The sequence below is a fragment of the Protopterus annectens genome, chromosome 12.part0, assembly GCF_019279795.1.
Source record: "Protopterus annectens isolate FY-2018-M chromosome 12.part0, PAN1.0, whole genome shotgun sequence".
Classification (NCBI taxonomy): Eukaryota; Metazoa; Chordata; order Ceratodontiformes; family Protopteridae; genus Protopterus; species Protopterus annectens.
The window spans coordinates 774,764,780-774,780,722 of NC_056746.1; the positions used below are offsets into that span (position 1 = coordinate 774,764,780).

The 15,943-nt window shown below is 44.9% G+C and overlaps 1 protein-coding gene across 1 annotated transcript in view; it reads left to right on the top strand.

The window, feature by feature from the left end:
* MAPK8IP3 (mitogen-activated protein kinase 8 interacting protein 3) overlaps nt 1-15,943 on the top strand; it is a 3,746,918-nt gene that overhangs the window by 3,547,020 nt on the left and 183,955 nt on the right. The window lies entirely within an intron of this gene.

The following is a 15,943-nucleotide window of genomic DNA, read 5'->3' on the forward strand; positions in this document are numbered from 1 at the left end:
CTACCAGTTTCTGCTTTAGATACGATGACCTCGTATGGGCCCATGCCAAAGGCCTCCAGGAATACTGACTCATCTGTAGAGGGTTTTGGGGCTGACCAACCTCCCCTCTGGGGGAGGATTTCCGTGATGTCTCCAAAGGAGACATCCTCTGGAGGTGACCTGGGGGAACCCTCACCTCCAGTAGCCGACCAACCCCTCCCCCCTCAGGATGGGACTCAACCTCCCTCTAAGCCTGCTGAGATGGGGGCTAAAACAAAGGATAAGGACAAGAGAGAGAAAGAGAAAAGGGCGGAAAGGCACCGCAAGCGATCTCCGCAGCGGGAGCCATTTCCCAGTCCACCTTCAAAAATTGTTAGGACCACTTCTCCTCGGCTTCATTCCCCGAGGTTCTTCCCGGAGCCAACGGAGCCTTCAGACCAGAGGCCTTCTTCAAGGTCATCTCACAGACCAGCCAGATCCAGGTCGTTCGCCTCCTCGCGGTCGACTCGGAGTCTGTTGGAGCTTGACATGGACAGGGTGATGCGGAGATTCATTCGGATCCAAATCCAAATGGGAGTCTTGGCAGGCCTCTCTCCGGCTGGAGAGGGGACCTCTATGCCCTTCTTCCATCCTATCTCTCCTTTCCCGATCTGATCTGCAGTTTCGGGTTTATGGATTTGAGGATCCTCGGAGCTGGGGGTGTGGTGCCGACAGTTCCTCCAACCTCGATGCTGGCGATTACCTTGAGTTTCTCGGATCCGACTTGTTTGGATCCGAGCAACTCTTGGGGCCGAGAACAGGGAGCCAGATCCGAGGGAATGGAGATGTCTTCGGCTCTGACTTTGTCGGATCCAAGCCATTCCTTCGGAACCCTGGCAGTCTTGGCCTCGGCTCCGATCCTCACGACGGAGCCGGGGAGAACTTCTTCCTTGCTGGTTGCCAAGGAGGTGCGCTGTCCTTCGGCCTTTGATGTGGTGGAGAGAGTTCTCTCCCAGGGATTGAGACCCCAGCCCATTGCCTCGGACTCCACCCAGGCTGCCGTGGATTTGGTCATGACTCCCATCAACTTGTCCCAGGGATAGCCTGTGCTAGAGGACCCACAGGTGGATCCCATTGTGGAAACCTCCGTGACTTACAAGCCCTCTTCAGAGAGTCCTACTGAGGAGGCTCCCCGTAAGCATTCGTGTAAGAGGAGGTACATGGACTCCCCCGAGTTCCTCACAGAAGATATTTTCTTGGATGAAGGTGAGGGTTCTCCCAGATCACCTCCCGAGGATGTCTCCTTTGGAGACATCATGGAAATCCTCTGCCAGAGGGGAGGTTTGTCAGCCCCAAAACCCTCTACAGATGAGTCAGTATTCCTGGAGGCCTTTGGCATGGGCCCATCTACTTCCTGGGTGTCCCCTCCTGCAGATCCATTAGTGGATCTTAATACCACATGGGCATGGAAGGGGCCTGACACCATAGAGCCAATACCCAAATGCCCAGACAGGATCCTTTCTCCTCCCACAGACAGACAGGCCTGGTACAAGGGATCCCCTGTGGATGCTATGGTGGTGGCAGCTGCCACCAAGAGAGAACTGGCTCAGGAAAGTTCTTTGGTGCACATTCCGGACAAGGAGTCTAGGGCAGTGGATCGCTTTGGGAAGTGAGTCTTTTCTTCAGCGACATTTTCCATATGAGCGCTGAATTATTTGGCACAAGTCATTTGACTCCGATGAGACCTAGTCACAGAATTCGCTGTGTCGCCCCCAGAGTCTTTGTCGCCAGAGGACAAGCGACTGTTCTCGGTGAAAATGTCGACTCTCAAATCCGTTTCAAACATGTCCATGCATCTTCTTTCCCATGCCATGGAAGGAGCGGCTAGGGTGGCTGGGGCCGGTGTAGCTATGAGGTGGCACACTTGGCTCAGACCCCTTGAAGGCATCATTCACAAATGCTCCCTTTGACAGTTCCTCCCTGTTTGAGAAGATAGTTCGTGACACCCTGGTCCAGAGCGAGAAGGATGGGAAGACTCTGTCTACTGTCGGAGTTTGCTTCTCTGGCCCTCAAAGATCCTTTTCTAGGAATCAGAGACGGGAGAAGAAGATGTGGTTCTGAAAATCTCAGTTTTCCTGGGACACTCAGGACAACTCATCCCCTAGAGGCAGAGGGGGACAAGGCAGATGCTGCCCCAGAGGCAGAAGGGGCCCGAGGAACTTTGGGTCTAGGGAGACCTTCTAGGACAGACCTGTGCAGCAACCCTGAGGGGTTGCCCGACTGTCCTACTCTGGAGACAGTCGGCAGAAGATTGTCATTGCACCGAACGGCTTGGGAGCCCATTATGATGGACCGTTGTGTGCTCCAAATAATATCCAGAGGATACTCCATCCTGTTCGTTGCCCCACCCATCCAATCAAAGCGCCTCCTGGATGTTCCACCCACTCAAAGGGAGGCAGCAGCGCACAAAATTTCAAGGCTGCTTTACAATCGGGCCATCGAAACCGGTCCCCCCAGATCAGTCCGGATCAGGCATTTACTCCAGGTTCTTTTTAGTGCCAAAAAAGACAGGGGACCTCAGACCCATATTGGACCTGTCAACCCTGAACCTGTCTGTAGCCAAGCAGAAATTCCAGATGGTCATCTTGCAGTCCATTCTACCTTACCTCCGAGAATGCGACTGGATGTGCTCGACAGACCTTCAGGACGCTTATTACCACATCAAAATTTGCAGAAGCACCAGGAGATTCCTTCGCTTCCGGCTGGAAGCCAATCATTTCCAGTTCAGAGTCCTACCCTTCGGTCTCACCACAGCCCCCAGGGTGTTTACCAAGGTTATGGCAGTTGTAGCGGCTCAACTGAGACTTCAGAGAATTCAGGTGTTTCCTTACCTGGATGATTGGCTCCTCGCTGCTGCCACCAAATGTCTAATTTGCATGGCCAGAGACTCCTTCCTGCATCTTGCACTCAATCTAGGGATTACCATCAACATCTCCCAAGTCCCGCTTGAACCCGACACAGACCTTGGAATTCATAGGGGCACGGTTGGACACTACTATTGCAAGTTTTTCTCATTTTGGACAGGGTCCAGAACCTATGGGCCCATGTGTCAGTGATCCTCGTCCGCAGGACACCAATGATGAGCAACATTCTCTGAGTCCTAGGCTCCATGGCCACAGCAATTTCAATTCTTCCCTGTGCGCGCCTTCACATGAGGGTGCTTCAGTGGACCCTGGCAGTTCAGTGGTCTTGGTTAGACCTCCCCATGGACTACCGTATACGAATCAGCAGAGCCTGCAAGATTTCTCTTCTTTGGTGGCTCCAATCGCCGGACATCTTGGCAGTATGTCCCTTCATAACAACCCCAGCCCAAGCCACAGTGACCACGGATGCCTCCCAGCTCCACAGTGGCCACGGACGCCTCCCAGCTTGGGTGGGGGGCACTTTTTGGGGAGGACGGTCCAAGGCATGTGGTCCCAGGCCAAGACCAGATTGCATATCAATGTTCTGGAGATGAGGGCAGTGCTTTTAGTGTTGCAAGCCTTTCACGCTGTTCTTCCCCCGGGGACAATTGCATTTCAGTCAGACTGTTGTCTGGTACATCAACAAACAAGGAGGGACCAGATCTTACCCTCTCTGCCACGAAGCCATGAGAGTGTGGGAGTGGGCGATCTCCACCAGTTGGTTTCTGATTGCAATGTACATCCCAAGACGCTCCAACATTTTAGCGGACAGACTGATTCGGGTTATACTAATGCCATAAGAGTGGTCTCTGAAACAGTCAGTAGCGGAGGAGATCTTCCTCGCGTGGGGTCACACTTGCTGTGATCTCTTCGCATCTCCTTCCAACATAAAGTGCAGCGAGTTCTTCGCTCTGATCCCCTCACCAGGGGACTCCCCCAGAGACGCTCTCATCCATGCTTGGCCTCCCAGGTTACTGTATGCCTATCCCCTGCTACCTCTCATTCCAAAGTTTCTTCAGAAAGCTTACTGACTGGGGTGCAAAGTGATCCTCATTGCCCTGTTCTGGCCTCATCAAGTGTGGTTCCCCTTCCTCTGGTCTCATGCTCTTAACTCCTCCACGGATTCTGGATCCTTGCCCAGATCGCATCTCTCATCCCTCGGGCATCAATCTGCTCGATCTGGACAGCCTCAAGCTGACGGCTTGGTTGCTCCAGTTCCCTTGATCGCTAGCACCCCCGGTCTATCATCTTCAGTAAAGAGTATTTTGGTGGCATCCCACAAAGCTTCCACTAGGAAAGTTTATCGCAGCAAATGGAAATGCTTCTCTATTTGGGCTTCTCAGAGAAACATAGATCCATTTACAGCCACGGTTTCTGCAGTGTTGGAGTTTTTGTCCTATATTTTCCAACAAGGGGCTAGTTCCTCTACAGTGAAAGTACACCTGGCAGCCATATCTAATTTTCATGTCGGCAAAAATCTGAATGCTCTGGCCTCTTTGAGATTGTGCAAGGCCTTTCTAAAAGGTACTTTTCTTTTGGTTCCCCGGTTAAGGATTCCGTTCCTCCTGGGGACCTTACCCTAGTTCTACAGGCATTGGTGGTACCCCCATTCAAACCAGCAGCATCAGTGGATTTGAAATTCCTGTCCTGGAAGTCATCTTTTCTAGTGGCCACTACCTCGGCTAGAAGGGTTTCTGAGATCCAAGCTGTGTCTGCCATGCCCCCTTACTTGATCTTTCATAAAAACAGGGTTTCACTTCGTACGAACCCTTCTTTCTTACTGAAAGTTGCTTCTGAATCTAATATTAACCAGATAATTAATCTGCCTGTGTTATTTCTAAATTTCCAGAACAAGGGTGAATATCAGCTGCATTTGCTAGATGTTAATAGATAGCTTAGTTTCTGTTTACACAGGACTAAACAGTTCTGTAAGTCTGACCAATTATTCGTGTCTTTTTCCAGACCCTTTTTGGGCAAGGCCATTTCCAAGGTCTCTTTAGCTAGATGGATTACACAATGTATACTGCAAGTCTGCAAGGATAAAGGCCTATCCCCACCTGGTCCTATTAAAGCTCATTCTACCAGATCTATGGCAACTTCTGCTCCTTTTTGGTCTAGGGTTTCTCTGGATGATATCTGTGCAGCAGCAACCTGGGCAAGGTCACATACATTTATTTCTCATTATAAGTTGGATTTGATCTCTAGAGGGAGAGCATCCTTTGGCTCTGCGGTGCTCAGGAATATCCTTCCATGAAGGCCTTCCAGGAGTTTTGGTAGCTGGGGACTCTGTCCCACAGGTTGCAGATAAATGAAGTTAACTCCTTCAGATAAAGAAGTTATGTACTCAACATAATGTTCCATCTGAGTAGTTATACTTCATTTTCTGCAACCGTCCCTCCTTCCTTCCCCTGAACCTGTTCTAGGTTAGTGTTATTGAGTTGCTAATAGTTTGACTAGTGGCAAACTCGATCTGAGGGAAGGTAGGAGATGTGAGGGATTATGGGTACGGGGAGGAGCTTGGAACAGATGCTTGATAAATAGTGCTGTTGGAGGCTTTCGGGTTCAGCCCAGCTACATCATGGGAGTTCCCCCGCAGATGCTCTTATTGATCTTGTATTTACCAGGGCATGGAAGGAACTGGACACTGTGAAGCCCTTACCAAAGAGGGCCAAGAAAATTCTTAATGCACCTATAGATAGTGCACATTGGACAAAAGGGATTCCAGTAGATGCTATGGTGGTTGCAGCAGCCACTAAGAAGGAGCTGGCTCAGGAAAGCTCCTCTGTACATCCACCTAACAGGGAGTTAAGGGCTATGGACAGGTTTGGCAAAAGCGTTTACACTTCAGCCACCTTCACCTTACGAGTGTTGAACTACTTATCCCATTTTACTAGGCTACAGGCAGACCTTGTCAAAGAACTCTCTAGCTCTACCCCAGAGTCCATGTCTGCTGAGGATCAGAAGACCTTTTCTTCCAGAATGGCCACTCTGCAATCAATATTGAATGCATCCATAAGGTAGAGTTCCCAGACTGCAGAGGGTGCCTCTAGGCTGGCCGGTTTGGGCATTACCATTAGGCGCCCTGACTGGATGCAGCTATGTGACTTTGCGGAACCTTTTAAGGCATCATTCATCAATACACCCTTTGATAGAGCATCTTTATTTGACCCAACAGTCAGAGACACCCACTTCTGTAATGAGAAGGATGGGAAGACCTTGTCTGCCATCAGAATCCATTTTTCTACCCTACAAAGGTCTTTCTCCAGGAACCAGCATGGTGGAAAAAAATGTGGTTCAAGAAATCTCAAGGTTCTTTTCTGGAATCTCAGGGAGACTTTACTGCCAGAGGCAGAGGAGGTAACAGTTATAATGGGAGACACCTCCCCTGTGGCAGAGGTGGTCCACAAATCTCAGGGTCTTGAGATTCTTTCTCAGACAGACCATTCCAGCACTCCTGAATGGTTGCCTGGCTGCCCTTATCTAGAGGCAATCAGGGGCACTTTTCCTTACACCCACTTGCCTGGGCAGCCATCATGAATGATCAATGAGTGCTAAGAATTCTTATCCAGAGGTTACTTTATTTCCTTTTCGGAAACCCCCAAACCAAAGGCTCACATCCAAGATGTTCCATCCAATCAGAGGGAGAAGGCAGCTCAAGAAATTGCAAAACTGCTGCAAAAAAAAGAGTCATCCAGAAGGTCCTTTCCAACCAGATAGGATCAGGGATCTACTCAAGATTCTTTATAGTACTAAACAAGACAGGGGACCTAAGGCCGATCCTGGACATGACATCCCTGAACAAATCAGTAAGGAATTCATAATTCAGGATCGTGACAATCCAGTCCATTCTGCCTCTTTTGAGAATGGACAACTGGATGTGCTGTATAAACCTGAAGGATGCATACTACCACATCAAAATGGACAGGCCCTCCAGACGGCACCTTTGTTTCAGAGGGAGAAGGCACCTCAAGAAATTGCAAAACTGGTGCAAAAAAAGAGTCATCCAGGAGGTCCTTTCTGACCAGATAGGATCAGGGATCTACTCAAGATTCTTTATAGTACTAAAAAAGACAGGGGACCTAAGGCCGATCGTGGACATGACATCCCTGAACAAATCAGTAAGGAATTCAAAATTCAAGATGGTGACAATCCAGTCCATTCTGCCTCTTTTGAGAATGGACAACTGGATGTGCTGTATAGACCTGAAGGATGCATACTACCACATCAAAATGGACAGGCCCTCCAGACGGCACCTTTGTTTCAGGCTGGGAGCCAGCCATTACCAATTCAGATTACTTCCGTTCGGTTTCACCACAACCCCCAGGGTGTTCACCAAATGCATATTGGTTGTCACAGTGCATATTAGGCTGCAGGGACTCCATGTGTTTGCAATCTGGATGACAGGCTCCTAACCGCTCCAACCAGGCATCTACTTGTTCAAGCCAGCAATTACCTGTTACAGCTAGCCCTGTTCCAGGCAAAATGATCAATACACAGAAGTTCCATTTGCAGCTAGTGCAAACCACAGACTTCATAGGAGCAAGTCTGAACATAACATCAGCCTATCTAACTATCTCACGCCGGAGAGGATTACAAGTTTACAATTACATATCAGACAGATTCTAGCTATTTAAGCTCCCAGTGCAAGTCTGGTGCTCAGGACTTTGGGCTCAATGGCAGCCACAATAACTCTGTTATCCACAGCATTCCTACACATGAGAGTCTTGCAGTGAACACCAACAGTCTAGTGGTTGTTACACAGGCATCTCTTACACCTTCCAATAAAACTATCATTGGTATGCAGAGACTCCCTTCATTGGTGGCTTCATTCCCAAGAGGTCATGCAGAGACAACCTTTTGTTCTTTCACCTTCCAAAGCCACACTGACCATGGATGCTTCCCAGAGGGGGTGGGGGGCATTTTCTGGTTCAGACAATCCAGGGCATGTGGACTCTTCAGGAGGCCAAATTGCATATCAACATCCCAGAGATGAGAGCAGTTCTTCTAGTGTTGCAAGCACTGCACAGCTTTCTTCTTCTAGAGACTATTGCCTTACACTCAGACAATATGTCAGTAGTCTGGTACATCAACAAACAGGGAGGAACTGGATCTTACCCACTGTGCCGAGAAGCAATGAGGGTGTAGCAGTGGGTGATCTCTACCAACCATTTCCTTACTGAAGTGCACATTTCAGGGGAGACCAACATCCTGGTGGACAGGCTCAGCCAAGTTCTTTTGATACCTCATGAGTGGTGTCTGACTCAGTCAGTGGCAAATATGATTTTCCTCAAATGGGGTCAACCCTGCTGCGATCTATTTGCATCCCTTTTCAGCAACAAATGCAACAGTTTCTGTGCTCTAATCCCTCCTCAGGGACAGTCATAAGGGATGCTGTAGTCCATGCTTGGTCCCCCCGTCTACTTTACGGTTTTCCTCCAGTTCACTTGATTCCCATATTCCTGCAGAAAGCATACACGTTAAAAGAGCAAAGGTATCCTCACAGCCCCCTTCTGGCTTCGTCAAGTCTGGTTCACCTTTCTTTTGTCAAACAAACCAAACCAGCACTATGGTAAACCACTTAGGAGAACTAGTAGTAAATGCAGGTAAAACTCCAAAAAGGCAGACATGCAGGGAGTTCAAGTAAACTAAAACCACAATTTATTGTAAAGATCCACAAAGCTTTCAAGTAGTAACTCTTCCTTAGTGTGTATAGAACAATGGTAAAAAACAGATTTAAAAACAAACCATTTTTTTTTAATTTGTATACTATAATGACAGCATATCTCTTTAATTTTTTATATCTTTAAAACTAATTGATTTTGTATTCTGATTGGGCTGTGTCAGAATGAGGTTTGTATTTCAATCTGTTTTTACCATTGCTGTATGCACACTGAGGAAGAGTTACTACTCGAAAGCTTTGTGGATCTTTACAATAAATTGTGGTTTTAGTGTACTTGAACTTGTTGCATGTCTGCCTTTTTGGAGTTTTACCTGCATTACCTTTCTTTGGTCTCATCTAATTTGCATGCCGGTGACTCTGGACCCAGTTCCAGATCTACTATCTCACCCCTCAGGGCATACTCACACTGATCTCCAAGGACTGAAATTAACCATATGGTTTCTCCAGTTCCGATGATGGCAAGGCATTACAGGCTTTCATCCCCAGTCCGAAAAATTATGATTTCCACTTACAAGTTTTCTAACATAAAAATTTCCAAGCGCTAATGGAAGAGATTTTCCTTATGGGCCCAGCAGGAACAAATAGATCCTTTTACTACTCCCATTTCAAAAGTTTGGTATTTCTTGGCTTCCCTTTTCCAAAGAGGAGCCAGCTACTCCACCGTGAAAGTCCAGCTAACAGCTATTTCTAATTTTCATACTGGGGAAAAGTCATAGTTTCTGACTTCATGTAAACTTTGCAAAATATTTCTGAGAGGTACCTTTTTTACATTGCCCCCTGATCAAAGATCCCACTCCTTCTTTGGATCTGACCATGGTTTTGCAAGCTCTAGCCCTGGAAAAGGCAGACTTGAAGTTATCTTTCTTGGAAAACAATTTTTCTGGTGGCTGTCACCTCAGCAAGAAGGTTTTCAGAACTACAATCCCTTTCTTTCTTCTAAACCCCCTTATCTAATCTTTCACAAAGATAGCATTACTCTGCTTACCAACCCATCTTTCTTGCCCAAAGTGCTACAGAAAATAATATAAATCAGTCTATCAGTTTTCCTGTTTTCTTTCCCAACTTTCAAAACAAAGGAAGGTATATGCTCCAACTTCTGGATGTTCATAGGCAATTACGTTTTTACCTGGACAAAACTAAATATTGCAGAAAATCAGAACAGCTGTTTGTATCTTTTTCTGATGTAAGGAAAGGGTGAGCTGTCACGAAGACTACTCTTGCCAAATGGTTGAAAGATTGCATTTCCTTTGTCTACTCTTCCAAGAACAGGCCAATACCAGGCAAAATCAAGGCTCACTCCACAAGGTCTATGGCAACTTGTCAAGCTTTTTGTTCGAGTGTTTATTGATGACATTTGTGCAGCTGCTACTTGGTCAAATTGCCATACATTTTTTATAGACTATAAGTTGGGCATTATCTCCAGGAATAGAACTACCTTTGGCTCTGCAATGCTCTATAATATCCTTCCATGAGGGCCACCCTAGGTTATTGTAGCTGGGGACTCTGTCCCACAGGTTGAGGAAGAATACTAGTGACAACATCAGATAAAGAAATTATGTTCTTACCATAACATTCCATCTGTGCTGTTGCTTCATTTTTCCTCAACCTCCCCTCCCTCCTTCCCCCTATCCATGGCTGTGAGAGACCTGTTGGATAATTTCATAAGAACCACAGTTCCTGCGTGACCTCCTGATCTCTATGCTTTACCTTTAGTACACATATATTTATAAGACACATTTTTGTTTCAGCTTAAATGCATATGTACAGGGTTTCTGCAAACTCGATCTAAGGTAAGCTGGGAGAATGAGGTATTGTGGGTAGGATGGGAGGAGCTCAAGTTTTGATTCTTCAGCTTGGAAAACAGCCAAGTCAGATCTGAGATCCGCAGGTTGAGGAAGAATGAAGTGACAACACAGATGGAACGTTATGGTAAGAACACAACTTCTTTTTACATTTTTTTTTCTGTGGTGGTGTTCCTGTGGATTGACATGATGGTTAAGGTCTTAGCCTCCCGTAAACAAGGTTCAGTCCTGACCACCTGCCAATGCCTGTTTAGAGTTTGCATGTTTGCATGTCTCTGTGGGGTTCTTCCCACCTACAAAAAACATTCTGAGTGTTTTCATCTCAAACTCACCCAAGAGTGAAGTTGTAGTCAGCAGCATAGACTATATAGGGGAAGAGTTGTACAGACCAACTGTTTTGGGAAAATACTGTGGTGCGCAGTATCCTCAAGATAGGAGAATGCAGATCATAGACTGTGCACCATGTTAGAGCTAGCCCCTTGATGGTGTGAAAATATAGCTCTAGGTGATTCAATCGTGTTGACTAATGTTTCTATATAGGGATGGGTATTACCCAGTTGTAAGCAGGTTGATTACCTAGCCTACTCTGACATATGCTAGGGACCCATGCTAGCAGTGGGAGGGGTGTGTATGCCCGCCATAAAACTCACCAGCTCTGGGTCAATAAGCTACTGGCCGATCAGTGAAAGTTGAATATAAAACCAATTAATCTGCCAAACACTAAGAATTACTATACTCAGTGCAGGTTGACTGACAGGATGGATCTTGGTGGAGACAAGATGGAAGAGCAGTGTAGCAAATCCACTTGGCCTGGTCTACTACTCATGAAGAGGACAGGCTAGAAATGATGTAGGAACTGGGATGAGGGAGAGACTTCATACGGCAGTAAGGGGTGTCATCAGAATTAGTGACAGACTCATGGCAGTCAGACTCCAGGCTAATGATAGGGCAATGTTCATACTCTAAGCCTATGCCCCACAATAGGGTTGTGACAGTGAGAAGAGTGCATTCAGACAGCAGTTGCAGAACCTACTAGATAAAGGACAACAAGACTTGATGCTGATAATTTGTGACCTGAATGCACACATCGGAACTGACAGGACAGGATATGAGGATTGCCTGGGTCCACATGGGTGAGACAACAGGAATAAAGAAGAAGAGGCCATTCTAGACTCCTCTCTGGCAAATGGCTTTATAGTACCAATACATGGTTCAGAAAGAGAGATAGTCACAAGACTACATATAAGAGTGGCCAATGTGAAACTCAGGTGGACTTCCTCCTAGTAAGGAATGGGCACTGGGGTAGAATCGGTGATTGCAAAGTCATCGCCCGTGAAAGAGTCAGCCCAGAGCATAAACCACTAGTTGCCAGAATCAAGTGCAAACAGTAGTCAGAGAAGACTCTGAGGTCAACAGAGATCACTCTGAAGACCTGGTAGTTTACTGGAGAGAAAGCAGAAAGCTCAAGGAATTACTGAGGCTTTAGCACCTCAAGAAGAAGAGGCAATAGGTAGAGTTAAAAAAGAATGGCAGCACCTCAAAACAGCATGTGTAAGAACTAAAGAACAGATGTGTGGCTGAGCCAGATGTAGAAAAAAGGTACACAAGGAAAGCTGCTAGTGGAATACAGAAGTCCAGGAAGACATCAAGAAAAAAAGGAGTGTGGGGGAAAAAGTTGGAGAGAGAAAAGATGAACTAGGATATGAAGGAATATTGAGTGGCAAACAAAGAAGCTAAGAGAGATGAGTTGCAATAGCAAAGAAAAAGGCATCAGAGGCACTCTACCAGCTTCTGGAAAGTGACTCAGTAGGTGGCACAAAGAAACTATATCAAGTTGCAAGGCAAAACAGAAAGATAAAGAAGATAGTCTGACACCCTTCATAAGGAATGCCAGCAACAGTCTCTCTCCAGACCACAGAACATCAAAGGCAGATGTAAGGAGTACTTCAAGCAGCTTCTGAATGAAGAAAATGCATGGAAGCTGCACTGCCCCAGACACAGCCTACAATGAGAGCAGAGGAGGAGCCCAGCATAGAAGAAGTAAGGGCAGCACTAATGAAAATGTAGTCAGGGAATGCAGCAGGCTCAGATGAGGTCACAGCAGGTACAAAAAAGAAGTTGAGTGAGATAGGAGAGGAATGGCTCCTGAGAGTACTCGTAGCAGTGTGGAAGGAAGGGTGTATCCCAGATGACTGAAGAATAAACATATTAATGCCAGTGTTCAAGAACAAACTGTGGGCAGTACAGAGGTATCAAACTCCTATCACATTGCAAGAAAGTTCTGGAAAGGGTTATTGATAAACAAGTATGCAGAGTAGTAGAAGGTAAGATGGAGATGAACAATTCACATTCAGATCAGGATGCAGGACAACAGACTCAATGTTTACAGTGAGACAGGTACTTGAGAAGAAGCTAGAAATGAAGAAGGAATCCAATTGTGCATTCCTGGACTTAGAGAAAGCGTATGACAAGGTCCCAAAGAAAGCTGTTTTGGTCATCCTGCAGTGGTTTGAAGTCCCAGAAGCATTGGCAGAATTAGTGCAAGCTATTTTCTATGACCCAGTGACTCAAGTGCGAACAGTGTTCGGTCTCGCAGAGGGGTTCTCAGTGGGAGTGGGTGTGCATCAGGGTTCAGCTCCGAACCCACCATTGTTCATATTAGTGATGGACTACATTAGCAGACAAGTTGGAGGGGACATATCAACAAAGTTGCTTTAAGCAGATGATGTGTTACAGGCAGACTCTGAGAAAGAACATCAGCAAATGATTGGGGAATGGAATGCAAAACTGAAGGCATGTGGGATGAAACAATACAAATAAGACAGTTGTAATGGCAGCAGATGAGGGAAATCAGAAGAAACTGAGATAGAAGGGAAAATAGTGGAACAGGTTAACAGCTTTGGGTATCTGGGAGGTATGGTTGAGAAGAAGGGAAGTCCGAATGAAGAGGTCAAAGCTAAAATCAGGGGAGCTGCAGCCAAATTGCACAGTGACAGCTGCAGTGTATGACAGAAGAATGCCAAAGAAATTGAAAAGTAAGATGTACAAAACAGTGGTGCGACCAGTACTACTGTATGGTACAGAAAACTGGTCAGCAAAGGTAGAGTAGTTGAGGAAGGTGGAGGTGATAGAGACAAAGTGCCTAAGATGGCTACAGTTGCAGAAAAGATCAAAGAGAACAGATTACTGTAGTTTGGGCTCATATTCAGAAAAGCAGAAGATAATCTGGTGAATAAGATTTGAGATAAACAGGAATAAGGCAAGAGGAAATAATGGTGTCCAGCAAAGAGGTGGATGGATTATGTGAGAGAAGACCTGCAATAGTCAGGCATGGGTGTTGAAAAGGTAGGAATGCTATTGAATAGAGAGAGATGGTGACAGCTGACATGACATCCTGACCCCAAACAGAAAGTGAGAAAAAGGGGGGTGATAATGATGATGATGATTGTTGTGGATTGATTTGTTAGCAAGGTGGCTGATGTTATACAATATGCAGACATTGTTGAAGTCAGAGAGTTTTGATAGTCGATGAGATGTAGTTTTTCTACTTGGTTTTAAGAATCTGTTAATATACTCTCAATATTGTTTTGGATTATTTTTATATTTTTTGTAGGTTATGGAAGTTGTGTTGCTTGTTTCACTGCAGTGTTTTTTCCCTTAATTCATGGGAGTCAAGTATTCCTGTAATGCTTGTAGAGTTTGCAGTTTTTTTCCAGTTTCCATGCTTTATCTCTAGCTGTCTTTAGTGTTTTAGTGTCAAAGGTTCAGCCATGGTACAGGTGAGGATTTTACTTTCTTTCTCCTAATTGGAGCCATAGACTTTAATGCTGCAAGAATAATTTGGTTGAAGTAGCTGACAGTGTCATCCAGGTGTGTTTAATTGGAGACAAGTTGCATTGTTTTAGCAAGTTGAGGAATTTGTCTTTTTGGAAGGCTTTTTTTACTGTGCCTAATTATATACTATCCAGGCATACATGTTTCTTCGTTCAGTGTAATACATTTGGAATGATGGTCACTGAAAGTACCTGATAATGTGTCTGAGAAGGGGGACATCACTGAAATGCTTTATGAAAGAATCCAGTCAAGTATGCTTTTCTTACCGCTGATTTTACTGAGTCTTATTTGAATGAGTATTAGCTGTCTGAAGCTGAGTTGATTAATGTCAGGTAGTTGGTGTTGCATAAATGACCTTAAGAGAAGACAAAAATAAAGTGAAATGTGTCTATTCACATTGAAAATGAGAGGTGAGTGGATGAGATGGGAAGAGTGAACACAGAGAAGACCAGGTAAAAGGAAAATGAGACACAAGGTAACCTTAAACACAGAAACCTTAATGATGTTCTTATTGAACCCAAAAACAGGATCTCTTCAGTATGAAAAAGAGGTGTCTGTGCATCAGGCTGAGAATAAAAGAGAAGAAGAAAAAGAGAATAAGGCAGCTATAGCAACTGATGATAATGAATGAGCTGCCTGAACTTCAAGTAAGCCAGTGAAACTTTAAAAAGGCAGAGTGGAAACATGATGCATTCAGGAGAATTATGGAAATTATAACTGGTTTTGAAAGCACAACATAGGGTTATCAGATAAATAGCAACTGGATGCATCGTATGAATAGATATGCACTAATTTAAAATACTCTATTATTAACATAAAAAGATATTTACATAATTAACAACATTTAAACACTCAAAAATATGCTTTTATAAAATATGTACACTCACCTATATATACACCAACCAATATATAAACATATGGGTGCTACTGACTTGGTCGACAGTTACATTCATCAAACAGAAAAAAGCTCAGTAAAGGTGATTGAAATTGAACTGATCTTGTTGATGAATTGTTGCCTTCTTTTCTGAGAAAGAGAGACATCGGTGAATAGCAGGTAATAAGGAGTTTAACCTTTACTCACTGTAAAGTGATCTTGGAGTTGGTGTATGAAAGTAATGGGGGGAGTTGGGGGTACAGGAGGGCTTTCCCCTGAAAAAAAATGTTTAATATATATATATATATATTTTTCAGTTTATTTGGGTTTTGAGCACTTTTGATTGACGTTTTTATGTTCAGTTTTTTGAGTATTAGATCTTTCATGTGTGTGTGTGTGTGTGTGTGTGTGTGTGTGTGTGTGTGCGTGTATGTCCCCACACACAAACACACACACACATTTTTATATATATATATATATATATATATATATATATATATACATACACACAATCACACACGCACACATCTATATAAATATATATCTAATTTGTGTATTCGAAAACTGAAAAAAATGAATTACAGAAAATTGAACAGTTATTGAAATATAGTCAGTCACAGCATTAGTAATATAGATGTAAAAATGCCTTTTTCCCTAAGGTAGTGCAGTATCGGAGTTGGTATATTTAATTTGCAGGAGGGGGGGTGTGCAGGTGAATTGCCCCCTGCTAAAATGATGTTAAGAAGTAATTCCAGTGATTTGTTTAGCACAAGATTTTTATTTTTCCTGTGAATTAATTAAGTTATGTGTATCGTAGTGCAGACTGGTTTGC